Genomic DNA, 27,355 nt, shown 5'->3' on the forward strand with positions numbered 1-27,355 from the left:
TAGACAGCTAAAATTGATTGACATTTGTTTTTTATTTTGATTATGAAACAGTGATGCTAATTATAAATGATTTGGAAAATACAGAAAGATAAAATTTAAATTTTTAAATCACTTTAATTCTAACACCAAAGATAATAATCGTAAACTCCTTGGAAAAATTTTAAGAACCTTTCTCTAGTAATGTGTGTATAGTATATGTTTATTTAACCTGTTTTCCTAATATCCTGTTCTGAGCATTTCTAAAGATATCAAACATTCTTGAACTTTTGCTACAAAGTATTGACTGCATCATTTCTTTAGGCAATATTAGACAAGTAGCTCATTTCTAATTCCTGTTACTCTAATTTTGCAGAACATATCTTATGCATACATTTTTATGCCAATTCAATTTTTATTTTTTTAATTGAGGCACAATGGCATATAACATTATATTGGTTTCAGGTATGAAACAAAATGACTTGATATTTGCATGTAGTGCAAAATGTTCATCACAATGTCTGTCACCATATAGAGACAGAATTTTTTTTCATTGTGATGAGGAGTTTAAAGATTTATTCCCTAGCAACTCTCAAATATACAAGACAGTATAATTAACTGTAGTCACCATGCTGTACATTACATCCCCAGGACTTATTTACTTATAACTAGAAATTTATGCCTTCTGACCTCATTCACGTATGTCACACATTCCCAAAGCCTCAACCTCTGGAACCACCAATCTGTTCTCTGTATCTATGAGCTTTTTTTTTTTTCCCTAAGATTTCACATATTAAGTGACATCCTACAGTTTTTGTTTCTAACTTATTTCGCTTAGTATAATGTCAACAAGGTCCATCTACATTGTCAAAAATGGCAATATTTCATTCTTTCTTAAGGGTAAATATTATTCATATTTTGTTTATTTATAAATAAGGTAAATTTATTCCTTATGTATCTGTCTCACATTTTCTTTATCCTGTCACCACTGATGGACACTTAGGCTGCTTCCACATCTTGGCTATTATAAATACTGTTGCAATGAACTGGTGATGGAGGGGGAAGTGGCAAATATCCTTTCAAGTTGATGTTTTGGGTTTTTGTTTTTTTTTAAATTATTTATTTATTTATTTATTCATGAGAGACACAGAGAGAGGCGGACACACAGGCAGAGGGAGAAGCAGGCTCCATGAAGGGAGCCTGACGTGGGACTTGATCCCGGGACTCCGGGATCAGTATGCCTGTGGATTTTATACAAGTTAGTAGAAGAGGGGAAAAACAAGTCGTCACATTCTAGTTGACTTTTTAACATCTTTCATTAAAGAAAGTATCTACTCTATTGAGCCCATCCTTCATCTTTGTTGTTACACATAGTTCATTCCTTTATACCATTGAGTAGTATTCCATTGTATAATACAATTTATTTATCCATTTTTTAAAAGATATATCAGCCAAACTCAAGTCAGATGCTCAACTCACTGTGCCACCCAGGTGCCTCAAATGTGTGGCTTTTAATTAAATGACATAACTTCCCAGGATTCTGTGCCCCCATTGCTGAACAAGAATGATGGTCAACTATTTAACCTCTGTGGCCTTCTGTTATGTTTGTAGGATAAGAATCTCCTGAGTTTGTTTCTAATTCATAACAAATTCATTATTTTTAATGGACTCTTCATTATTTCTTTACAAAGACAATGGAGATTTAAATAAGGACAATATTTTAAAATTTGGTAGTAAACTCATACCCCAAGTAAAAAAAAAGATGTGCAAATGAAGAACTGACTTGAATAATTTTACATTTTGGTTTCCAAGTTGACAAAACAAAGCAGAAATCACAGCCATAAACTTCTCAACAATACTTCTATTCGGCTTAATATTGTTTTCCAGCAAACTTAAAGGTGTTTTACCTTCTTCTAGTTAGTTGGAACTTGTAAGGAGAATGTACACACTACAATCTGTCCATACACAGAAATTAATCTTCTCTGATGTTTGATTTCTTCTATTGTTGCATTCTTCTGGCCCTAAGAATAGAGATATGAATAATCTTCTGTATAAATTTGCTGATGGATTTTATAGTAGCTCCCATGTCTTCATTTACTTTTCTTCGAAATGTCTGCGTTTCACTTTAGGCTCTGAGGATATTATAAACATAATTAATGTGCAGCTACAAAGACACATGTGAGATAATAGCCCCACTCACCACTGTTAAATTAGGAAGTATAAAATAATGGATTAGAGAAGTAAACTACTGACAAATTTGCTTTAAAAACTTGAAGATTAAAATGGGTCTCTTACAAATGATATAAATCAGTAGATAAATTTCTAATTTTATGCATTTTTTTCTATGTGTTTTCTTAAATGTATTCGGAAAATCACCCGTTCTGTGTTTCAGGTTTTCCAATTATAAATAAGATTATTACACTTAATGCATAGAAGTGCAGTAATGATTAAAATGAGATGGCATAATTATAGTGTCCAATAATGTATTTGGAGTCATTGTGGGAACTACATAACATTTAGATCCCATATATTATGGTTCTAGAATCTGATGCAGGGCTTCTATCTCAAATGGCATCTTCATGTAGTTTTATTATCTAAGGTCAAAATATTTCCAGGGAGAAAGAACTCACAACCTCTTGAGAGATAGCTATTTAATTTTAAAATAGTATCTATCAAGCATTTACTGTGTATCCTCAAAGGGATGCAAACAAATTTTAAAGTCTTACTTGTATTTTCAAGTTTCTTATTTTCTCTTTGAGGAGAAAAGGTTGACACACATAAAAGGGGTAGAAGGCATGAGCACATAGAGGTAACCAGATCTACATCTAGGAAAATACTAAGCATAGAAGGAATTTAAAAGAAGAGGGAACCCATGTGGGCCAATCAAGTGGCTTCATGATGAACGTAGGCTTGCAGCAAGCCTTAATGAACCCTTTTCCTATTGAAAGCAAAATCAGAGAGTCAGAATTAATAAAGTAAATACAGTAGGAAATATCAATAAGAATATTGATTGTCAGCAAAAAGATAAAAACCAAGCTGCATAGTTAGAATGGGACCAAACTGAAAATACAGAATATGCATATTGAAATGTACTTCCAGTCGCAAAGAATCCTTCAACCAATGGGAATTTCCCATTCTAATGCAACTTCCTTGGCCTTAGTGATCCAAGAAAATTTGTTGAATCAGGCTACCACAAAGTATAACTACTATTTGCCATGAGCAACATTTTTCAAAATGTTCCTAAGAGTGAATATTACCTGTTTTACATAGTGTGTATGAACATTTGTCTTTAAAACAACCCCCCCACCACACAAAAGATAGCAATATTAATACCATGTTATAATTCATTTTATTCATGTGAGTTCATTATTTTTTATTAAATTAAAATATTCACGATTAGCAGTTTCAACAAGATTATATCTAAAATGGTATTTAGTAGGTAAAGTAGTGATAAATCACAGTAAACCAGAACCTCTTTTCTGGATTGTATTAAAGCTCCCAAGCCTCAGAATGGTCAGTTCACTTGACATCCAAGAGGAACATAAGGTGGCTAGATATATGGTGTAAAAGAACAAAAAAATCAAGGTGATTTTTCCTTCCATATATATATAACTGGAGACAGAGCCAAAGAACCCCAATTAATTCAGCACTATTTGGCACAATTGGCACTCCCTGCTGAGAGGAGACTCAGATCTGAGCTAAGCAAAAGGTCTGAATTGGCTCTTCATAGTTAGAAAGATGTGCCTCCCCAGATGAGTATTACTTACCAACATTACCTGCATTGCATTCTGGGGGCAGCTAATATTGCAAGCTGCTGCTATCATACTTAGCTAGTCAGTAAAGAAAGACCAATGTGCAACATTTCCCCCAAATTTACGAAGAATCTGGCCATCATGGATCTGAAATTTGTGTATGTGTTTGCAAGTGCATGCATGGGTGTGCATGTTTATGTGTAAGGTTTATATGTGAAGTTACTGGGTTTGGTAAAAATAATTCCATCAATCTTTAGCTCTGCTTTTATGTGGGAGTGTGCTCACTCTGATGTCTGTAGCCAAGGGCAAGCTTTTCCACGATCCGTTTGTATTAAAATCTATTAAGTTTGCCTTCACATCTCTTAAGGCCTTCCTTTTTTCCTAACCCTTGACAACTCAGTGTCAATTATTTTGGAACCAAATATACAATGAATTTTTAAAAATAATCCTGACTTCTATTCAAAGAAAAACAAATTTCTTTCTTGCTTCTTTTTTTTCAGAAAAGTAAATTTCTTACTAAGAAGCCAAGAAATTAGTCTGGATCATATTTGATGAGAAGGTGGATAGCTCACTTTATTCTTACTATCATTGCTTTAAAAATTTGTTGATATTTATTATAAAAACTAGATTTTCATTAGTAATTAGGAATCTAATAAATTGCTCTTTGGTCAAGAATTCGACAAACATGTAAAGCGCTTCATCTTTTTGTTGATAGAAGTAAATATTTCATTAGCATGGATATTTGTAAATTATTTAAGAAGTTTTTAGATAAAGAGATTTTAGGATAGATACATTGTGGTTTTTTTTTTTTTTTTATGACAACTCGTGTTCAAATAAATTTTGCTAATGCTTTATGCTTCAATTATCTTAAGCATTATTGTGTATCTGGGAAGTATGAGTTTTACCTGAAATTATTTTCAGTACTGTAAAATGGAGTGTTCCTTTCTCCAATTCCTGCTATTGAGTGTTGGATTGGATGCTTCCTCTCCTTTTCCATAGCCCTCCAGGCAACATATGTTATTAAACCACAGACAGTCACCAGGGAGAGCCGTGAGCATGTGGGAAATTAGGGTTCCTAAGTAGAGAGAAGTTGGTAAATCTATAAAAGTGTGGATAATCTCTCTCTTGGGCCATCTCTCTACTTTAAATTATCCCTGTTAACCAAAATAAACTTACGGAATCATTCCATGGTTAATGCGCTTTGATATATTTTGCTCAATTGTGGTCAGGAGGTCTGTCTTACATTTCTATAACAAATGTTTTCTCTTGGTACTCAATGCTATTGATTTTGTGGGCAAAAGGACGTGATCAATGAAGTGACAGTTGCAGCCTAAAAATGATTGGGGCAGGAAATATAGTAATGATGAGCTAACCTCAAAAGGCTTAGCTTTGAGATGCTTATCTGGACCTCTTGCCTTCTCAAAATTGGGAGGGAATCCTGAGAGAGCTACTTTTTGCAAAGATTCTGTTGACACATACTTTCTGTCAGGTCAAAAATACCATAAGAGCAACTTTTCCACTGTATTTTAGCCGAGGGGCTATAAACTCTTAAAGGGCAGGTTAAAAAAAAAAAAAACTTATATTCGTTATAAGTTTATAACGTTATATAATGGAGAGAGGTGACACCAAGAGTTCTTAACTTCAAGTCTATGAAAGGATCAAGTTACATTTCTTACTCATTTTCAGCTATAAAGGTAACCATCCAAGAAGTAAATCTTCCCTACCATAGAAACATTAGCTGACAAGTATATTTTGTCTGTATTTATATTTATACTAAAGCTTTTGCAGTGTCCATTGTATGCTCATCTAATTCATGATGTGTTTATGCTGATAGAATTATATTGTTTTTAAGATTTTATTTATTTATTTGAGAGAGAGTGCGAGAGTGAGAGAGCACGAATAGGAGGAGGAGCAGAAGGAGAGGGAGAAGCAGACTCCCAGTTGAGCTAGGAGCCCTACATTAGGCTCCATCCCAGGACCCTGAGATCATGACCTGAGCTGAAGGCAGATGCTCAATCGACTGAACCACCCAGGAACCCCTCACTGATAGAATTCTTAAAACTCTTTCATTCATAGAGCAGATACTGGAATACTACAGTGATAGGTAGGTACCTTGCTAGGTACTGAAGATCAAACAGCATTAATTTATGTATAATCCTTTGCTGTTACGATACCCCATAGTTTATTTGTCCATATACATGACATTGTGATATGTTGATTAAAATAAGTATAATCCATACAAGATAAAGAAGAGCAATTTCATATGAATGAAGAAGGCCATTTGGGAAGGTTGTTGAATGAGTACTATCTGAGATTAGCGGGAAAATTTGGCTCTTGTTAGACAGACAAAAGGTGAAGGCAATACCAATGCAAAGGCCCAAAGAAGGGAAAACTCTTGGCAGTTTTGCCAGAGAGAGCTCAATAACCCTAGATCATATAGGGTGGTTTGAGAAAGGGAGAAAATAGAGAGAAATTCGACTAAAACTGGGCCAAGTATGCTCATGAATGTTGTCCAACACACGGCTAATGAGTTCCACTTTACCGGCAGCACAGTCATCAGTAAAGAAGAAAGACAGCTCAATTGGTGGCCATAGGTGAGCTGATGTGAGTGTGCTTTGAGCCACAGAAGCATTGATGACTCTTACTGTATATCTCTATCTGTACCAGTTTGCCCCCAAATGTTCCTGGGATAGCTCTGAGAACTGGCACACCTGTAAGGGAACTGAACTCTTATTAATCTTCTTTCCAGTGATATGTTCGCATTTCTTTGGAAAATAGGAGCAGTTTGACAAATGATAGAAATGCCCCGTACATGTGCCCATTGGATTATAAAATGCTATCACGAAAAGAGTTTATATATTTCTCACACTAATCTTGTATACTTATTTTAAGAATAGTGGGTATTTATGGGGTGCTTAGGTAGTTCAGTTGGTTAAGCACTTTCCTTTGGCTTAAGTCATGACCTCAGGGTCCTGGGATCGAGCCTCAGGGTCGGGGTCCAGCCCCCTGCTCAGCGGGGAGTCTGCTTTTGCCTCTACTTCTTCCCCTCTGCCCTGCTCATGCACTCTCTTTCTTGCAAATAAATAACTAATTAAAAAAATAATGGACATTTATAATTTATTAGTTGATTCTCTTACAACATGAAAACATACTAACTAGGAGTATATTATCAGACTACATTGAACACCCCAGAAAGTTAGACTTCTCCTAGATAAAGGTGTGTATATATGTGTGGTATCTATCCTCTAGCATTAAAAGGCAGAGCAGGAAAGAGGGACTTTTTAAATCTACTACGTAAAACTATGAAATATGTCTTTGGATATGTGTCTTATAAACTGACATTTCTCCTTAATAAGATTTAGCAGTATTTTTACAAAGCAGGCTATTGATTAACAACAACAACAACAAAAAACAACCTCCCTTTATGAGCTGTGTGTCTGATATCATATCTTTTCAAAATTAAGGATTTTTTTAGTATTATTTAGATATTTCATTGATATAAAAACTGAACACTTGAGACTGCAGGCAGCAGAATGCCTGAGGCAACCAAGCATATCAAAATATAGTGCACAGAGAGACTTTTACTACTCCTGCTATTTAAAGACCTATTTTCATGAGCTTATTAGCTACTAGTGATCCCGAAGGAGAAATACAATTAAAACTTAATCATACCAAAAGCTGGGATTCTTCTGATTCAGCGAACTTGTAATCTATTATATTTAGTAGTTTACTTGTAAATGTCTGAACACCGAGAATGAGAATCATATAAATGGACTTCATTCTGTGGCAGTACAGCGCCTCTGAACTCACATCACAGGATTGGCCTTTTTTGGATGCACTTCACTCTATCATGCCCCTCCTCACTTTTTTTTTTCTTTACACTTTTCTGGGTTTCTACATCGTGCCATCTCTCTTTTCTTTCATGAAAGCAGAATAGCTTCCGTTCCCTGTAACGATCGTATTATACCATTCCCTAGATCTCAGATATGAAATCAAATCCTTATAAAATGGATGATGCTGAAGTATTTGAGCCCACATTAGCAAGTCAAGTGAAGAGTGTAGAGATATGTAAAAACCACCATCATATGACCCTGTATTTGCCCAGGAGCTGGAGGTGAATTGGGAGGTTTTATTCCTCCAGGACCAAGATGACTACGCTGTTTCACTTGCAAATATTGATTCTCATGTGTGTCCCTGTCCTACCTCCCTGCCCTCACCATTGCCTTTTATTATGGGTTAGTCTGAGCTTTTTGAAACCATGTAAAACAGAATGAAGCCGTAAGATGAAGAGGGGAGACTGGCATTGCACTCTGCAGAGAAGAAGTGGTGTCCAGTGTTTTTATCCAGGGGCTGTTTTTGCTTCGTCACTGCAGAAGGAAGAGTGGTCAGGGTATATGGAGCATGATGGGAGATCATGGGCAACCGGGGATTCCAGAGGCCTGGCAGCCACTTCCCTGCTTAACTGCATTGTGCTGCTTCTGAGGGGACATTGGCAATTGGCTCTGCTGGCAGCCGGTGTCACAGAAGTGGTCTCCTAATCAGCGGAGACTCAAGGCCTTCAGAAAGGAAAGGAAATTTTTTTTTTTTTAGTTTTTAAATTTTATTTAAAATCTTTTGGGAAGGAAAATTTAAATGGTCTATGTGGCATGTGGACAAAGAACTTGACACTCTCGAGGGTACTTCTGCCACACCTCTTTTATTTTGAGTTTACTGGTTTTACAAATGGATTATGTTAGGATGAAGCTGTGTGTGTATTTTAACTTTGATTCAAATTGTAATTAGTTTTGTGTTTGCTGCTATCTTCCTGTGGAGAAAAAGAACAAGGAACACTGGGACCGAGGGTTCTCTCTGCCAACTGAAGATTCAGTCTCATAATTTTGAGTACATTAAATGAAGAGAAAAGACCAAAGTCTATTAGCTGTAAAGGTGGAACTGTAGGCAAGATCATATGTGCCACATTACTGATAGCTAAAGGAACTCGTTAGCCCTTGTTTTCTAGGAGGGTCTACCAGTAGTTCTGCAAAATTTTGTACCAGTGGGTCTCCTGGACTCTCTTGCTTTACTCTCACTCTTTCTAATTTCTGCTTGTCCCTTTTAGCTTCATCTTTCTTCTTTCTTGTCCTCACATTATACCTGTTGTCTTGTGATTTAATGTTTGGAAAGTTTTGCCATTGAGCATTGGGACTCCTTAGACCACCTTGAGGTAAATGAGACAAATTGCCTTGTATATATATTTTTTTATGTAAGTGAGTGGCAACAAAATTACCCAACAGTGCTGAAGAGCTCTGATCTCTCCTTCTTGTACAGAGAGCTAGTAGTTTCCCATGGAGGCACCGATCGCTTGTCTGGTTGTATATCCCTGATACTCTCCATCATCTACTTTAGGCAAATTGCTTGTAAACATGACATAACTGTGCATCAATATGACTTAATTGTTTAAAGATCAAACTCATGCAAGAGGAAAAACTCTCCATTCATCCCGTGCACATTGATTGCTTATCTACTGTGTGCTGGATGCTCTTCTTGGAACTTAGGAGATTCTTTTTTTTTTTTTTTAAGATTTATTATTTATTTATTTATTTATGATAGACATAGAGAGAGAGAGAGAGGCAGAGACACAGGCAGAGGGAGAAGCAGGCTCCATGCCAGGAACCCGACGTGGAACTCGATTCCGGGACTCCAGGATCGCGCCCTGGGCCAAAGGCAGGTGCTAAACCCCGGAGCCACCCAGGGATCCCTGGAACTTAGGAGATTCTTATAAAGAAAACAAGCAAAGCTATATGCCTTTGTGGGTCTGAACTTTCTACCAATATATAGTAAACCACATGCAGAAATGTGTGTATACACTATATTATATATTATCATATTATATATATGATATATTACCCTACGAAATATAATTTTACATTAAAGGGAAAAACAAGGATATGGTAAAGAGGATTGGGAATTTTGAGGACAGAATGGAGGGCAGCTCTGTCTCTTTTCTTAACCTGAAGACAGACATTCTTTACTCTGAAGGCACAGTTCCTTTCATATGCCCTTGGCTAAACCTCCTTTCCTCTCACATGAGTAAGCAGGCTACCCAAGGGTTCAATTTCACTGCTGTAAAGGGATGTATAATTCAGATTTTCACTCTCTCTCCTGCTTGGGGTCATGTAAGATTAACAAGCATTCTTTCTCAATAGTTCATCCTTTGGTGCCTGGCCATCAACAGGGCTGGGAGCTGGGGAGTTTGGTCCTTGTCCATGACATCATGAGAAAACAAGCCCCAAGTTGTACAACTTACTTTCTTGTTATTTACCCACAAAGAGCAAGCAAATAAGAAATGGCTTGTGTAGAAGGCTTTAATTGTTGTTGCAAACAGAAACAGAGAAGACCATGTAAAGACAAACAGTGAAGACCGGTGTCTCTTCAGTGATACATGCAAAGTGCTTATCAATGACCGGGTGGTTCTCTAAGCACCATGCCCTACAGAAACTCATTTCTCTCTCAAAATAACTTCTAAAATAGTCACTACTATCATGTACATTTTCCAGTGAAGGATCTGTAGGTGAAGCATTGATGTTAAGCTACTTGTTCCTGATAGTTGATTATAGAAATCACTATTTCTATCATCTAAAATGAAATTAATAGTATTTTCCTCATATATATATTAAGGACCAAGTAACTTCCCTAATCAAATGGCCAAACTTATGATCTGAACCTTAGTTATTTTCATCTCTAAACTTTACTTTTACCCTCTAACCCCTTTCTGAAATATTCAGGTTACATGATAAATTTGTACTTTTTTTTTTCCTGTGCTGCATTTATCCCAACATATACAATTTATCATGTATGTAATATATTCCAGCTTCTCTTCTTAATTAACAATTTGGGAAGAAATATCTCAATTTATATGCAATATAAAATAACAGCAAGTACTCACACATTTCCTATATTCCAGGTACTGTTCTAAAATCTTTACATATAAAAAAATAAAATAATAAAATAAAATAAAATAAAGTAAAATCTTTACATATATTGGGGCACCTGGGTGGCTCAGTCAGTTAAGCATCTGCCTTCAGCTCAGGTCATGATCTCAGGGGCCTGGGATCAAAACTCAACTGTCCAAATCACATTTTTGGTGAAAAATTTGATCTCAGGTTATTACTTGTGACATACTATAGATCTGAAAATTACATCAAACTGCTCCTGGAAAGAAATATAATTAAAATGCTTGGAAAACCTTTTAACTTTTAGTAATTGTAATCAGTGATACGTCTCTAGCAGCACATTTTTTTCCTACAAGCTGTTTACAAAGGAATTGTACTGAGAGGAGACCCACTTCATTCTGATTTTTTTTTTCCTTTAATGCTATTGAAACAGAATCTTTTCTCTGCCAGTGGAGGAAAATCTAACACAAGTCTTTTAGAGATATAGCAAGTTGCCTATTATCTCATTCTGGCCTTCAGACTTTAAAAAAAAAGTCCATAAATACTGAAAATGTTCAAGTGCCCATTTAGACATCACTACTATCACTACTATAGTAAGAAAACATACTATATCTTGTGTTTAACAAAGTTCTTGAACTTCAGGTTTGCAGGTGATCTGAAAGTCAGGGAAGGAGGTTGGTATTTTTCTGTTTGCCTTATCTTAACCGAGAAGCGTAGGAGGGAGGTGATATGCTAGACTTTATTAATCATCATAAATATTAGAACCTGCAGGTTACTTGGGAGATTTATTTAATCTAAAAGTATCAATATAAACTAAAATTATTGTGAAAAGTCAATATTTTCAGTTTCTAGTCTTTTTTTTTTTTTTTAATCTTTGCTAACAGCCAAAGGGTGTGACACTGAACAATAATACCAAATTTTCTTATAATCTCAACAGACTTTGCGGGACACCTGGGTGGCTCAGTGGTTGAGTGTCTACTTTCAGTCAGGGGCATGATACTGGAGACCCGGGATCGAGTCCCACGTTGGGCTCCCCACATGGAGCCCACTTCTCCCTCCCCCTGTGTCTCTGCCTCTCTCTCTCTGTCTCTCATGAATAAATAAAATCTTTCTAAAAAAAAAAATCTCAACAGACTTTGCTTTTCCTGCTGGCTCATCAGTGTTTCTCACTGACTTTGACATCAGATGGAACTACAGATATGATAGTTAGTGACAATGGTCATAAGAACTCGTATTTGTTGAATGTTTGATATGTGCCAAGCTCTGTGTTATTTAGTTCACAGATGGGACCTCAGTTAATACTCTCAGCAATAGTATGAATGAAATACTATTAGTATTCCCATTTTACAGGTGAGGAAAATGAGGTCTAGAAAATAACTTGCTCAAGGTCACATGATAACTGTCACCCCTGAATACAGTCCTGAAGTATTACTTTAGAAGCCAAGTCTTTACCACTAAACTATTTGGGTTAAATGTCTTTATAAGGCTTTGCACATCGAGCTTTATTCTGTAGTGCCACCTCATATAATGTAACAGTATCTGAGAAATCTCCCAATTTCCCACAAAACATAAAATAAAAGTACCAACATATTTTTTATTCAATCAGGAAAAATAGTCTTCATCAGACCATAGGTGATTCCATAAAGTAATTAGAGATCTTTGAAAAAGTAGGTTGTAAACTGTTTTTATTTATTAATTTATTCATTTTTAAGATTTTATTTATTCATGAGATATACACAGAGAGGCAGAGACACAGGCAGAGGGAGAAGCAGGCTCCCTGCGAGGAGCCTGATGTGGGACTCAATCCCAGGACCCTGAGATCATGACCTGAGCCAAAGGCAGACACTCAACCACTGAGCTACCCAGGTGCCCCTATTTTTTTTTTCTTTTTCAAAGTTTTTTACCTCTGCTCCAAAATGAGGTGAGCTATTGCAGACAAAAGCCTATCTGAGAATAACACCCTAAACTGAGCAATGAATTAACATAAACCCAATTTATTTACTGAATGGCTATAAAGAGTTGGGGGGGGGTATTAATTTCCTAGGGCAGCCATAACAAATTACTGCAGATTTGGTATCTTAAAACAAGAGCAATTTATTCCCTCATGACCCTGGAGGCCAGAAGTCTGTAATCAAGGTGCTGGCAAGGCCACACTCCTTCCCAAGGCTATAGGGGCAAACCTTCCCTTGCCTCTGCTGGTTTCAGCAGTTTTAAGAGTTCCTTGGCTTATGGCTGTATAACCTCAGTCTCTTTTTTCATAGGGACTTCTCCTTGCCTCTTTTATAAGGACATTTATCAATGAATTTAGGACATACTTCCATGATCCAGGATGTTCTCATCTTGAGATCCTTAAATTAATTGCCTCTGCAAATACCCCTTTCCAAATAAAAATCACAAACACAAATCCTGGGAATTAGAACACAGACCTATCTTTTGGAGGGAGTACTATTTACCCAACCACAGTGGGAAATGAAATATGAAATGATCCTGACATTTCCAGCCTGTAGACTAGAAGTCAGGTTTGTCTATTAAGTGAAGCAAGGAATACAGAAAGGCATATGAAGAGAAGAAAGACGGAAAGGAAGCAATGTATTTTGCTGTAGACCGATTGAGGTCGAGATGCTGGTGTTTATGCCTAGGAGTGGATTCACATTTTTGTGTTGGAGCTCAAGAAAGAGGTCAGAACTGAAAATTCTGGTTTGTGAAGTCTCCTCAACATAAGCGAGGTGAAGCCATATGAGTGTTTTAGTTTGGCTAAGGGGAGGGTATAAATAACCACAGCGGGGAGGGAAAGAAGTCTGAGAGGATACTCCAGGGCTTGCTTTGGGTCCATATGGCAAACAGGCAGAAGAAGAGCTATCAAGAGAGATTGAAAAGGACTGTCCTTTGTGGCAGTCAGATATGATACAAGGTGTTAAGTAGGTGGAAGAGTACAGGAGAGGGGTATAAGAATCCAACAGAGCAGAGTGGATGCAGAAAGATGCCAAATATAAATTGCCTGTGTCATATTATTACTGGAAATCAGGTCTGTGTCTTGCTAATAGGAAAAGTCAGAGCAACATTTCCCTTCCTTACCCACTTCATGGGATGATAACTTGTCAGAATAATGTACGGAGTCCATACCTTTTCATTTATCTCTAGCCCTTTGGTTCCAAGTATGAGGACAATAAGAATCTAGTATAATTTTACTGTATAGCAAACTGACCAGTATGATAAATATCTGTGCTTGTCACTGTTAGACCTGACCCATGGTCCCTGTAGACCAGAAGGTTCTGAGTGACTGATTTCCTTCTCCCTTTGAGCACATGAGGATAGTTAGTGATTCTGTCTATTAGACTAAGCAAGTAAACAAGCTTGGTCCTCTGGGCCACAAGGATGACAGTGGCGGTAGGCTCAAGTTGTTTCCTGTCATTGTGTCGGCGTGTATTTTCCAACTATTGTTTGGCTTAGTTTTGATGAAAGCACAAACTTTGAATTTATTGCTTAAAAAAAAGAGTACTTGTCTGTACAAACCTTGCACCTAAACCTCATATTGGTAGCAATTCTCAAATATGTTTCATTAATGTCCCCCTAAAAAGCTTTGTAGACTTCAGTTTCTAACCCATCCATTAAATTTTAATGCCACAGATATATTGTATATGTATCTGTGTACCGTGACCTTTGTAGGAACAAAGTTCATTGTAATATAAGAGGCTTTTTTGCACACTCCTCACTCTTGATCTATTTTTTGCCCTCGGGGGGTTCATATCACCATGTTGAGAGCACATGGATTTGGGCCTTTGCATGAAAGTTCATTTTAGCAACTACGGTAGTAACTAAGCATCTAGTACATGGAGGCAAGTACTTTACTTCAAACTGGTGATCATTTTATGTCCAGGAGAGAGCATATTTTACTTGCTTTCCTCCACTGGAGATTTGGGCACCATTATTAATAAAGCTAATGAAAATTTAACTTCATAGGTACTTATTGCTGAAGTTAAATTTTCATCACTATTACTTATGATTTAAATTTAATCAAGTGCCACACTATAGTGGGTGCCTCCATAAGTCCATGTCTTGACTCAGTGAATTGCTCCTGGATGACCTAATGTAAAAGTCATCTGCTGAACTTAGTCACACAGAAAGGAGATTCAAAAGCATTCCCACCTATTAGTATTAATCTTTACTTTTTAAGCTGTAATACTCGAAACCGGATTTAGTCTATCTTCTCAGCACCGATATATTCTTAATGTACTGATTTTCCACCTCACAAACTTGCTTCTTCAGAAGTATTCAGTAAATGGAGACTACTTTTTTCCTTTTTGTGGCTGTTCAAGCCAAAACCATTGGAGTTAGCCTTGTCACTCCCACCTGAGTCTACACAACCTATTGATCAGCAATCTCAGTTGACTCCGCCCTTGACAGGAAACCAGAATCCAACCACTTTTCACCACCCTCACCAGAGTCTAAATCACAGCTGTCTCCCACCTTGATTATCCTGAAGTCCTCCTACATGCTCCCCTAATTCCACCCTTGCCTTCTATAGTTTGCTTTCAAAAGCAGCCAGAGGATCTGTTAAAATAGAATTCAGATCATGCCACTCTTCTGCTCACTACCCATCATTAACTCCCATCTCATTCAGTGTAAAAGCCAAGCCCTTACTCTGGCCTCTGAAGCCCATGGTGACGTGGTCTTGGTCGTATCTTAAACTTCCTTTCCTTTGCTCACTCTGATCCTGTGACACTGACTGTGACCTCTTCGCAATTTCTTGAATGGTCCAAAACACTCTCACCTCAGGGCTTTGCATTATTATTCCCTGAACCCAGAATGTTCTTTGCTCATATGTTCTCACAGTCTGTCCTCAATTTCTTCTTCTCTCAGTTCAAGTATGGCACATTAGTAAGGTTTTCCCCAGCCGCCACATTTTTAATAGCCAAAATAAAAACAAACTCCTTTAGGAGACTTCTTATCTCTTGTACTCTGCTTTATTTTTGTCTCAGAATTTGCACCAAAAACATCTTCACTTTTTATGAAAAAATTGTCTACCTCCATTGATCATTAAAGTCTGCCCAGGGCAGAAATCTTACATTCGTACTCTTAGTTCTATGTCTGATATCCAGCAAAAAATAGGTACTCAAAATATTTTTTGAATGCAATCCTGCAAAAATTTTCCCATGTATTATCTATTTAGAGATCTTGATATTTAGATTAACTCATGTGTTATCTATTTCATGACATGATTTCAATATTGTTTTTAGTGAACTTCAGAATTGCCGGGTCCTATTACTGCCAGAGCTATCCTTCCCTCTTCACATGCTGTCGCCTTTATTTAAACCCAAAAAGCTATTTGCCAACAGCTTGTTTTCCAGGAGGTGTTCTAGGGTCAGAGGATATAAAAGTGAGAAAAACAGCCTAGCCCCTTGCTCTGTGGTCAACAACTTTTTGTTTTTATTTGCTTTTATCCCACACATTTTCTTGAGTTCTCATTAAACAAGCTTCAAAGTGTGTATATTTACTTATTTCATAAAGATTAGCATCCCTAGATAAATTCAAATAATATTTCTCTTATTAATGATTACAGATACAAATGACTTTAACAATTAATTTATCTTATAATAATGAACCTATATTTTACTTGGTGGAAAATATTGTATTATGGTATAAACATGCATTTGTGTAATTGGGGTCAAAATCTAAATCACTCATAGCTAAAATAAACTTCCCAAAATGGAAGTCACTAAGTGGTAAAGACTCAAGTGAGAATAATGCTTTACCCTCTCCCATTATTTTTTTCTGATACCTAAGCACAAAAAATTAATCACCCGAGCCAGAGATTTTCATACGCATGTTTTATCAACAACAAAAGCATGTGAATTCTTCACATTTTTATTAGGTATAGAGTTTTATTGTGAATGTACAGGATGTGTCTTAACTTTCTATTTAGTACTATGTTATGAGCATTACAACTAAAACTTCCATGGTAAGAGAGTTTTTTGAGTCAACCATTTCTGTATAATTACCTGTAAAATCATGAGCCAATAGATTATACACTGAATATGTGGAACACTAATAGAAAAAAATCCAGCTGGCATTCCATCTTCAGAAGTTCGACCATGGCCCACTACATGTGATCCATCTTTCTATACTTGAATCTTTCTGCGGTTATGAATCCAATTCCCAATGACATATGCAGCTGTTCGTTTTATTTCTACAAAAAAAATGTGAAAATATAGCATAGTTAGCACTACTTTGAGAGGTACTGTCCATTACTAGATTTCTTGACCTATAAAAAATTGTCTCTCATATTTGGATTAAACCCACCTTATTATAACTTAGGTTGATTGTGGTACTTATTTTCATGTTTATTATAATCATATTCCTTTTTGACCTCTTAACACTGAAACCAGAGTCAAAGATCAAATAATTAGAAGTATCTCTGAACAAATATTATGTCTGTAAAAATCTGAAGTAAGAAAGATTTTTAGATAAAAATTAAATTTTAAAAAATATCCCATTTGAGAGAAATGTCCTACCAGGAATTCAATAAATATATTTATCCTCTGAAAACCTAAACATGCTAAAGTACAACCATGAGATGACATAAACATTTACATGGAAATTACTGCATTGATCTAGAAAACCCCAAGCAAGAAAATATTAAAATTAATTAGACCTGCACTGATTCTTCTTTCTATTATTTTACACGCACATCTTATTTTGCCCAAGCCAGGTAATTTAATGTAGTAAATGTAGTGTTTTAATGTTAGAGTCTGGGGGCTAAGAAACCTGAATTACTCCTCTAAACATTCTTTTCATGTTGACAGCACAATGCAACCCCACACTAAAGAAATGAAGAGCCTCTTGCTATAATTAATGTAATTAATTTTTAAAGCATTAAAGATTTAAACTGATTCATGAAGAAAAAACTCATAAGAAATGTATTTCCTTATTCCACACTTAAGTCCTGTCTTTCTGTATTTCTTTATGTAGAATTTAGAACTCTTAGATTGACTTTTTAATTACCTCTCCAATGACCACTGATGTGGCTGACCTTGAAGGTAATATTAATTACCTGATCTAATATCTTGCAGGTGGATATTATTAAGGAAGATATCACTGTGCATTACATTATGTATGCCATGGCAAATATCTTATTTTACTGTGATATTAAGATGAAAGCTTTACAGTTTTAAAGCTTGAGTATAAGAAAATATTAGTAATGAATAATGTGTTATACACTCTCGTGAAATAAGCACAAATGGTGTGCCTGTTAAATTTTCTGGGGTATCCCACCACAAACAGCAAGGCAAAGAGTTGTTTAGCATTGCAAGACATTTTTGTAATTGATGTACATGGATTTTATTGAGGATTGTCTTTGATCAGGCTTTAGATTGAGAGAAAATGTGTGATCATCTCTAGATCATGAGGGAAGATTCCAGACAAAGATGAATGTAAGTGAGAAAGAAGTGTTCAAATATGGAATATAAAGACTTATTTCAAATGTAGAAAAAAATAATAATTAGATGATGTAGAATTTTAAGACCTGGATTTTTAGAAATATAAAGTAAAGAGAAATGTGCCAGCGTGACAGGTATGTATTAGTGTGCGATTACAAGACAGCTTGAGCAATAAATGAGAGTAAATAAAATAAATAGTTCAAGTGTTTGTGTAGTGGAGTTTGGGTAGCTTTCTTGGTGAACTATAAAATATACTGAAATTAATTTGGGGAATTTTCAAATAATACCTATACTTCACTGAAAGCCTAAGGCTTATTTATTATTTATTATTAATGTATGAGTATCCTCGAATGTACTATGAGTTAGAGTATTTTTGGGGAAAATAATAGAGCCAAAGAGATGGTATCACAGTGATTAAAAAAAGTACATAGTGGGGCAGCCCCGATGGCTCAGCGGTTTAGCACCACCTTCAGCCCAGGGTGTGATCCTGGAGACCCAGGATTAAGTCCCACGTCAGGCTCCCTGCATGGAACCTGCTTCTCCCTCTACCTGTGCCTCTGGCACTCTCTCTCTCTCTCTCTCTCTCTCTCTGTCTCTGTCTCGTAAATAAATAAAATATTAAAAACAAAAAAGCTTAACATGATTTAAAAAAAATACATAGCCGTGATTTGGGGTCCCAGGAGGAACTTCCTGGTTAGTTTGGAATGAAGGTTGAAGGATTTATTTCACTCTTCCTTTAGTAAACTTTACACAAAAGGTCATTCAGAGTGACACAGCTGAGGCCAGTCCCTTTTATGCTCTTTGAACAGCTTGAGGCATGCCTCTAACTTCCTGAATCATTCTTAGTAGAGTGACAAGACCAGACATTATGGGCCCCCTGTATAGTGGCCACAGCTTGGGGATAGCACCGTCGGCCAGTAAGGGGGAACAGCTGAGCATCAGAGACTGGAGTCTGCTTTCCAGAAACTGATGCCCATGGGTTTCTTGGTGCAGATGACCCTACAACCTGCTATGTTTTCCAGGGAAATCCTCCTTAGAGCCCTGGGTCCTGGCTGGGTGCCCTCAGCATCGACTCATTTCAAATTCTTTCTCTATTAATCACTCTAAAGAGACATCTGTTGGAATAGGCCACCTTTAAAAGCCTATTTCATACTAAAGCAGTAGGGCATAGATAAAGGAAAATGTTCAATATTTACTAAAGAATTTTTAATTCTATTCCCTGTAATGTTAAGTATCAGGAATATTAGCTCACCTAAATTACAAAGTGGGAGGGGGTCTCTGGAAAAGCAATACTTAGGGTTTTAAGTCAAAGATATTTTAAATGGGTAATTGGTACAGGTCTATATTGGTCAATCAGTGAAGTGGGGATTATACTGTATAACAGGAACTGCGCATGGCATCATCACCCTACCACTCAACTGGGGTTTGACTTGACATGTGATTGAGTCACTTTCTGTAGCCTCAGGAATTTGTTTAAATATAGGAATCTGAATCAGGTGATATATTTAGTTTAATCTATCCTGATCCTATATTCTTGTTTCCTGGACTATGATCCTATTATCATGGAAGGGCTATCAAATAGTTGCTACCTCCAAAGAATCACAATTTAGTTAGAGAATAAAATTGATGCAGCAATCAGGAGCTAAACTAGATGACATATATATGTAAAATGATGAAAATATCAATATTAATTGACATAAAATTAGAGGACTTTTCAGAAACAAGAGAACTTTGAACTGAGGAGGGATGCAAGTTTCCTAGGTAGGGGAATAGACAAAAGAAAGGTTCTGGAAGCACCTCTGAGTGCTCTGAGGAAATAAACCAGATTGTAAAAGAAGTGAAACAAAGGAGTTTAGATTTGATGACATAACCAAAAAGAAAAGTTTCTTTGTTTTTTAAAAAAAGAGTAACAAAACTAAACCAATATTTAAAAATAGCAGTCTGATAGTAGTGAAGGATTTATTTGCTCAACAAATATTTTAGTGCAAATTATATGCCAGGCACCCTGCTAAGTGCTGAAAATTCAGATGTGAACAAGGAGACACCATTTTCCTACATCATGAAATCCCAGAATGTGGCAGTGTGAGTCAGATGTAAGAGACTATATTTTGGGTGACACCTACCTGGGAGATAAGAGTCAGAGCAGACTTTGAGGAGATAGACTGACTTTCGTTTTGAAACTGAAAGTTGGAATTAGCCAGGAAAGTTAGGTGACAAGGGCAAGATGATTAGTGGGAAGTGTTCCAGATAGAAGAACCAGCATCTGCTAATGTGCCAAAGAGAAAGGGAGGTGAAGTAGGAAGATAGGCCAGGATGTGGGTATAATTATCCAAGCATAGGCTAATAATGGTCTAGAGCAAGTTGGTAGCAATGAGAAAGGAAGGTACAATTCAAATATGAGAGTTATTTTTTTATAATAATAAGTTACAAATGTATATTCAGAGAGCTCCAATGTTAACATTTTTACCGTTAAAAATCAAATCATTCCCCGTGATTTTGTTACGCAGATATGCCGAAGAAATTCATGGAAAATGCCTTTCCTTCTGCCTTTATTTTAATGTAAACATCAGGATAAATCAAAGATTATAAAATATTTACCTGCCATCTTGGACATAAATGAAAAATTTTATAACTTAATAATTTATGTTTCTTTGGGATATTATTAGGCAGGGTTAGAATGTTCATTTTGGGTTTTCTATATTTTCTGCTTCTTAGGTAATTATTTGAAATCACTTATTTCACTTTTTTTATACTTTGCTTCTCTTTCTGAGAAGAAACATTTCTTGTTTCCATATGGCAGATGTAATGTACATAAATGGACCCTTTAAAATCCTCTGAATGTTCTGAGTAAAATCTCTTACATTTCGTATGTATGCCTTTTTAAATCTACATATCAGTTGACTACTGCCTAAATCTGGAAAAAGTTTAGCTCATGTTTTTTTTTTTTTTTAAGTTCGTTTATAGACTTTTACTGCAGTCAATTCAAAAACGAAGAAGTTAATTTTAAAAGCTCATTTTATTGAGTTAACAGTGAATTAAAAAACCAATGAAATTAATTTTAGAGCCATTTAATTTAGTTCAGAAAAGAGTGAGACTCTTTTATTAACTTAATTATTTTGGAATTCACTGTTTTAAAGTCCAATAAATGTTATGTATTTTATTTCCAATTAACTTCATTGTGCTCTGAGTCATGTTTGCTTTCTCCATGTGGCTAAATCTCACCTCTCATGTTGCACATAGGCTGACCCATTTACAATGGGCTGTTCTGTTTTAGGCCATTAGATGTAAGTATATTGCATCTTTAAAAACTTAGCATTTTGGTGACTTTTGTTTTAATTTCTAGAATTGACTTGTACCTGGACAGCAGAAGGATAACAAGTCAGCAGTTCTGTGACAGTGCCTATTGCCAACTATATAATCTGCTGTATGGTTATTATCTGTGATATCCTAACTTTCCCATTTGCTGATGTATAGAAATTAGTGGTGTGCGTGTGTGTGTGTGTGTGTGTGTGTGTTTAATAGTGAACTGGGGAGTACAAAGGAGATAGTGTTTCAGGAATGCTTCAGGGTTTGTTTGTTTTTTTTCATCAGGTTTTATGAAATAAAAATCTGAAGAAGGTAAAATAATGTCATCTATAAAAAATGTGTTTTACTTTTACTTTCAATAGTTTAGAATCCAAAGGGGTGAAATTTTGTGGGTGAAAAGAAACTAAGTGCCTCAGAAGATGGACAGCTTAAATTTTACATTTCCCCACCTCCCTTTCTTAATCCACCATATTAACTTGGAGAAACAAAATTCTCTATACCTTATCCAGTGAGCAAAGCAATCTTTTGGCTGACATTTATTCAAAGATAAGATAAACTTCAAAAACCCCTCTTCTCCTTCTCCTCTTTCTCCTTCTTCTCCTCCTTCTCCTTCCTCTTCCTCTTCTTCCTCTTCAATTATGTGGTATGTTGTTGGGGGTGAGCCATCTTGTGAGAAAACTCAGCATCTTTTTTATCTGCTGATCTTCCTTCTGAGTGAAATGAACAAATAAAATTGGAGAAGCGTACCTCCCTGGTTGAGGCTGAAAATGGAGCTTTCAGACAGGAGGACTGTTTAGGGCAGCAGCCATGTAAAACTTCTCCACTAATTGGCTGACATTCAGAGCTTGAGGATCAGCAGCTGTTGAAGCAAATTTAGTCTGAATATAAGGCAGATTTTTCATTTATTTCAATTAATTACCACACACATCAAAATCTCTTCTCAAAAAATTCTCAAGTGAATACCTGTAAGAAAGAAAGAGTGCTTAGGTGTGCATAGATCCTTACTGATTCTTCCATACTTTCTCTATGCAAACAACTTATTTTTATTCATGTAGGAACTTGCTTGACCTTTTTTAGAATTATGGAAGTAACATACATGTACATCACAAACAATTTTGGTCTGGTTCCAAGGAGAAATTGCTAATGGTAGCACATATGTATCGTAAAGCATATGGAGAATGTGGGTAATTGTATGTATTTAGTGTATGTGTTTCTGCATGTGAAAATAATGCTACTATAAAACTATGGAAAATTGTCATCGCTTCATGCTTATAATAGCTATAAAGTATACAACATGCATATTGCAGTATCTGTGCACTTTACAAAAAACTCTTTATCTAGAAATAGTGTAATTCTGTATGATACAGTGCTCTAATTAGAAAAGTGCTTTATTGCTTTATTGGACAGAAAAGTAAATAGGCCGCCCCAACCTACATGTTGTGATTGGTTACTATAGAATGTGTAATGTATATAACATATGCCTAAAATATATATGCTTATTAATTTTACTGTAATATTTTTCTTATATATGAGTTGAAGGTAGTCATTTATTGTTTGCCTAACAACTGTTTTGAAAGAACAGGAGAGGGACTTGTTTATGCAATAAAAAATTATTTGTATATATTTTGGCTTTAAAAAAATGCATGTTGTTATAGCAATTAGGTCATTATTTATTGTCGTAATTCTGAAATCAGAATACATGTCATGTTTTAGACCAGTCCACCCTTGTGGATTAAATATTTATGAAATGGATGTTTATTATGAAGATACAGAGAAAATGGGCTCTTTGATATATGTAAATAAAACACCGTGCTTGTTACCACTTATTTTAGGCAAAGAGAAATGGAACACTGAAACACTTACCCATGCAACCCTGCAAATCTTTCTTCTTTGTTTGAATTACAGAAAAAGCAAAGTTACTGTGGTGAGAGAACAAATTAGAGAATTGATAATTAACTCCCCAAAACTCTGCCTCCATAAAACATTTGACTATAAGCTCATTAAAATATTTTTTATTTTGATATATTTATGCAGCATTTTAGACATACAAGAAAAGTGCAGTGATATATATGTAGATATATATATATATATATCTACATATATATACAAACTACTCCACTTTAAAAAATGCAGTTCTCTTCTGAGCTCTTTATGTCACTCCCTCTACCCACTACTGGACTGAGATGTAAGTATTAGAATAGTACATGTTTTATTTTTAATTTTTAAAAAATATTTTATTGATTTATTAGAGAGAGAGAGCAAGACCATGGGCAAGGGGGGAGGGGCAGAGGGACAGGTAGAAGCAGACTCTTTGCTGAGCAGGGAGCCAGATGTGGGGCTCCATCCCAGGACCCTGAGATCATGACCTGAGCTGAAGGCAGACACTTCAGCTCAGGTCACATGTACATGTTTTAATGACAAAATTCAGTGTACCTTGGAAAGAATTCATTAATTACAGAAATTAGCTAAAAGCAACCTAGACATCTTCAGATGCACTAAAGTTGAACCATCTTAGTTTCCTATTGTTTTGCTTATATTCCTACCACTCAGTAGAAATCAAACAAAACCCAGCCTCTGGCAATTTCTTACTTATTTGTTTGTCTGTTTTGAAAAGGGAAAGGCATATCTCAGGGGTTGCCTGAATTACCTGGGAATATGCTTTCAGTTTCTTCCCCCTTTAGTCTTCACAGGGGGGTCCTTGCAAATGTAGTTCTTTGAAACAATGTTTAGCTAATGACTCAAGAGGACTACTCAGAACCATCCAAAAGCACCTCAAAAACAGATGCTAAATGGACTTTTGTCAGGTTCTACTAGTAGAGCCATCAGCAGCACACCAAGTTGGAATAAATTGAATTGAAATCAACAAAGGCGCATGCTGTTTATGGATAGTACCAAATCAGCCTTCCCTTCCCATTGGTATTCAGAGACAGTATATCATAGGATAGTGAGTACTTCTGGAAGTCCAGCACATTCCCCAGGCCCAAAGCAGTATGTAGGAATTACATTATTCAGGTTTTACTCCTTTTAAAATGTTATTACACGAGTGCAGTGCAGTTGTTTTACTTGATTAATCTTCATCATGATTTCATAACTTGCTTTGCCTATATCAATAATTTGTATTATATTAAACAAATCTATAAACAGAAATGTTTTTATTGTGGGAGGCGGTGAGGAAACGAGCATCTGGCAACCACACCTTGATTCATTTTAGCCCCTAGAGTCATGGTATGGTGCATTAATTTCTCAGTTTGTAATTTGCCAGCTGCATTTAATGGAACCAATTTTCATTACATCTGTTCTATGGTTCAAAGAGCTCTTTTAGTTGCCAAAGGGGGCCAGCTTCACACAGATTCTGAGAGGGGCTAATACACCGTTTCTTGAAGTATTAGATAACCAAGGAAGATTCCTAGTTTTACAGCAAACAAATTATTTTTACAGAGGCAAGTTTTATATTCATGACTTACCACTGGTAGATTTCAAATTAAAAGTATAGCATGCCCTTTTCCCAGGAATTACATATTGATTTTCATGTCATTTTCTTCATAATACCTACTGATCGCCTGTCTTTGCAATCGGTGGTAGATTTATTGTTTACTAGTTAAAGGAAACGTAATTATGCTTAAGTAAATCCTCTTTGTAAATTGCAAGTGGTTAGAAGACGAATATTTCATAGGCAAATACGGAATTTATAAATGGCTTTTAAATTTCTCATAGTAAGCATTATTTATGGACAAGAGAAGGTCATAGCTCTTCATAGTGTGTAGTGGGAGCATTTTTAATAGTAGAAATGGTTTTGCTTGGGCAACTTTACATTCTTGGTGTGTAATTTTAATCTCCATAAAAATATGTCGCTGTTGTGTAATACCAAATGTAGGATTCCAGTTGAAAGCAACTTTCAATGCAAAGGGTTTTCTCATGGGCAGAAGAGAAATTTGAAATGTTCTACAGTGCTTTGAAGTTCTAAAGCTTCAGCTGGGAGAATTATAAAGCATTAAACCTGAAAAGTTTTCACCTGATGGTCATGAAATAGCATGCCTATATGAAACCAACTCCGCTTCATTTCCTCGGGCAATTTTTTTTTTTATTTTTCAAGAATTTCAAAAACACCATGCATCATGTTATATTGTGAAGATCATCTTAGATTTATCCTGTTTATAAATCATTAAACTATGTAACATAACTATATTTCTGTATGACCTGTAATAATATAATTACCTATTAATCTGTTTGTACTGGGAGCTTCACCATAGCTGAAGAAGTCAAGTTTGTACCCAAATTAGAGAGGGCTTTGTATTTTGTAACCAGGTTCAAATGATCAGCTTTGTACTTGCCTAAGAGTAGAAGATTGAGCAGTTTGCTGCTAATTATATTCCAAATTTACAGTTACAATTTCACCTGACAGCTTTCCTCCCCATTTCCTCTCTATCACGCTCAGGTCTGGCCACCTAGTCACAAAGGGAGAAGGTGACAAAAATCAAACTCAAGTTGTGACCCCAAGTACCAAATACCTTTCCTCTGAATTATTCTATTATTACTGTCTAATTATTAGGTCTCAATTTCAGGCTTTTATTTCTAGTGCTGGGAAATATAGGAATGGATGTTGGGATAACTTACAATGCAATGAACAAATTGGCACAACAAGACTGAAAATATAATCACAACAACCAGTATCATTAAAGACTATTTACTGAACTCTCCAAAATTTCAGCAGGCATTGATAGGAGGGCCATAGAAAACATAAAGACAAAGCCTCTGCTCCTCAGGAAACCAGTTGAAAATAGGAAATTAGGCATTGAGCATTATTTCAGTGGTGAGCTTGATATTATGTCTGACATCCAGTGGACACAGATGTGCCCTGAAATCTAAATTATTTGTTCATCTTTTGAATAATCTGTATTGTATTTCTATAATCACCAAGTACCTCATTTACTGGAGTAAATATTAATGAACAGAACCCAGTGTCTGCCACCAAACTGGAGTGTAAGTAAGGATACTGTCTTATACATGTTACTATCTTGTTGAAAAATTCAAACAGATATAAACAATAAAAGCACCCCACGTTGAGATGATTCAATCATGGTCAAATGACTACAGTTTTAGTGTTTGAACACTAATACAACAATTTAGAAAAATGTGTGAAGATCCCTAATGGATGAGTTTAGTGCTGAATGATAGAATATATGACAATTGGTGATAAAGTCTTTGCTTTGAAAGAGCTTGTATGTATTTGGGAGAAAGAAGAGAGCAAGTCTCTGGCTTGATAAACATCATAGAGGACTGTACCATTCCTGTGAGGGCTAACAGTATAACTATTAAGCTTTTTAAAGGTTCTGGAATTATACCATAAAACATATATTTACAAAGGACCCCCAAGAACCCAGTGACAACTATACACAGAAATGTATCCTACATAGAGTTTAAAATTAGATCCCTAAAATTATTGTCTGTCATTTTTCTAAGATGTCTATTTCTCACATTCAAATGTATTTTGAAATTTGGATTCATCTTACAAGTGATGGCATCTTAATATTGTGTCTTGGTTTACTCAGCAATTATTTTTCACTTTCCCAATGATATATAAAATAATGGTGAACCTTACAATCACTGATAACTTAGATGTAATGAAATGCAGTATATCATTTTAAAAAATATGCTCCAGGTCACCTAAAAGTGGTATCAATTTTCCAATTTTCATGAACTGTTTTTACAATTCCACATACAATATTAAAATGCTAAGTATTACCAAAAAAATGCTAAGTATTAAAATATCACCAATTGCGAATGACTGCCCTTGTCACATCAGTAGCCCCTCTATAGATGCTGTTTTACTTAACTCAAAAAATTCCTACAAAACAAGTGCTGTTGCCGTTGCTTTGTACATGGGTGAACTGAGGACAGAGACCTTGATTTGCCCAAACTCATTGTGACATCAGAATTCAAAGTTGGAGATATC

At 35.8% G+C, this 27,355-nt stretch overlaps 1 long non-coding RNA gene across 1 annotated transcript in view; it reads left to right on the plus strand.

Moving 5' to 3' along the window:
- LOC121489009 overlaps positions 1-27,355 on the plus strand; it is a 521,107-nt gene that overhangs the window by 166,687 nt on the left and 327,065 nt on the right. The gene's annotated exons all lie outside the window — the stretch shown is intronic.

This window comes from Vulpes lagopus, chromosome 4 (genome assembly GCF_018345385.1).
Source record: "Vulpes lagopus strain Blue_001 chromosome 4, ASM1834538v1, whole genome shotgun sequence".
In the NCBI taxonomy this organism is placed as follows: domain Eukaryota; kingdom Metazoa; phylum Chordata; class Mammalia; order Carnivora; family Canidae; genus Vulpes; species Vulpes lagopus.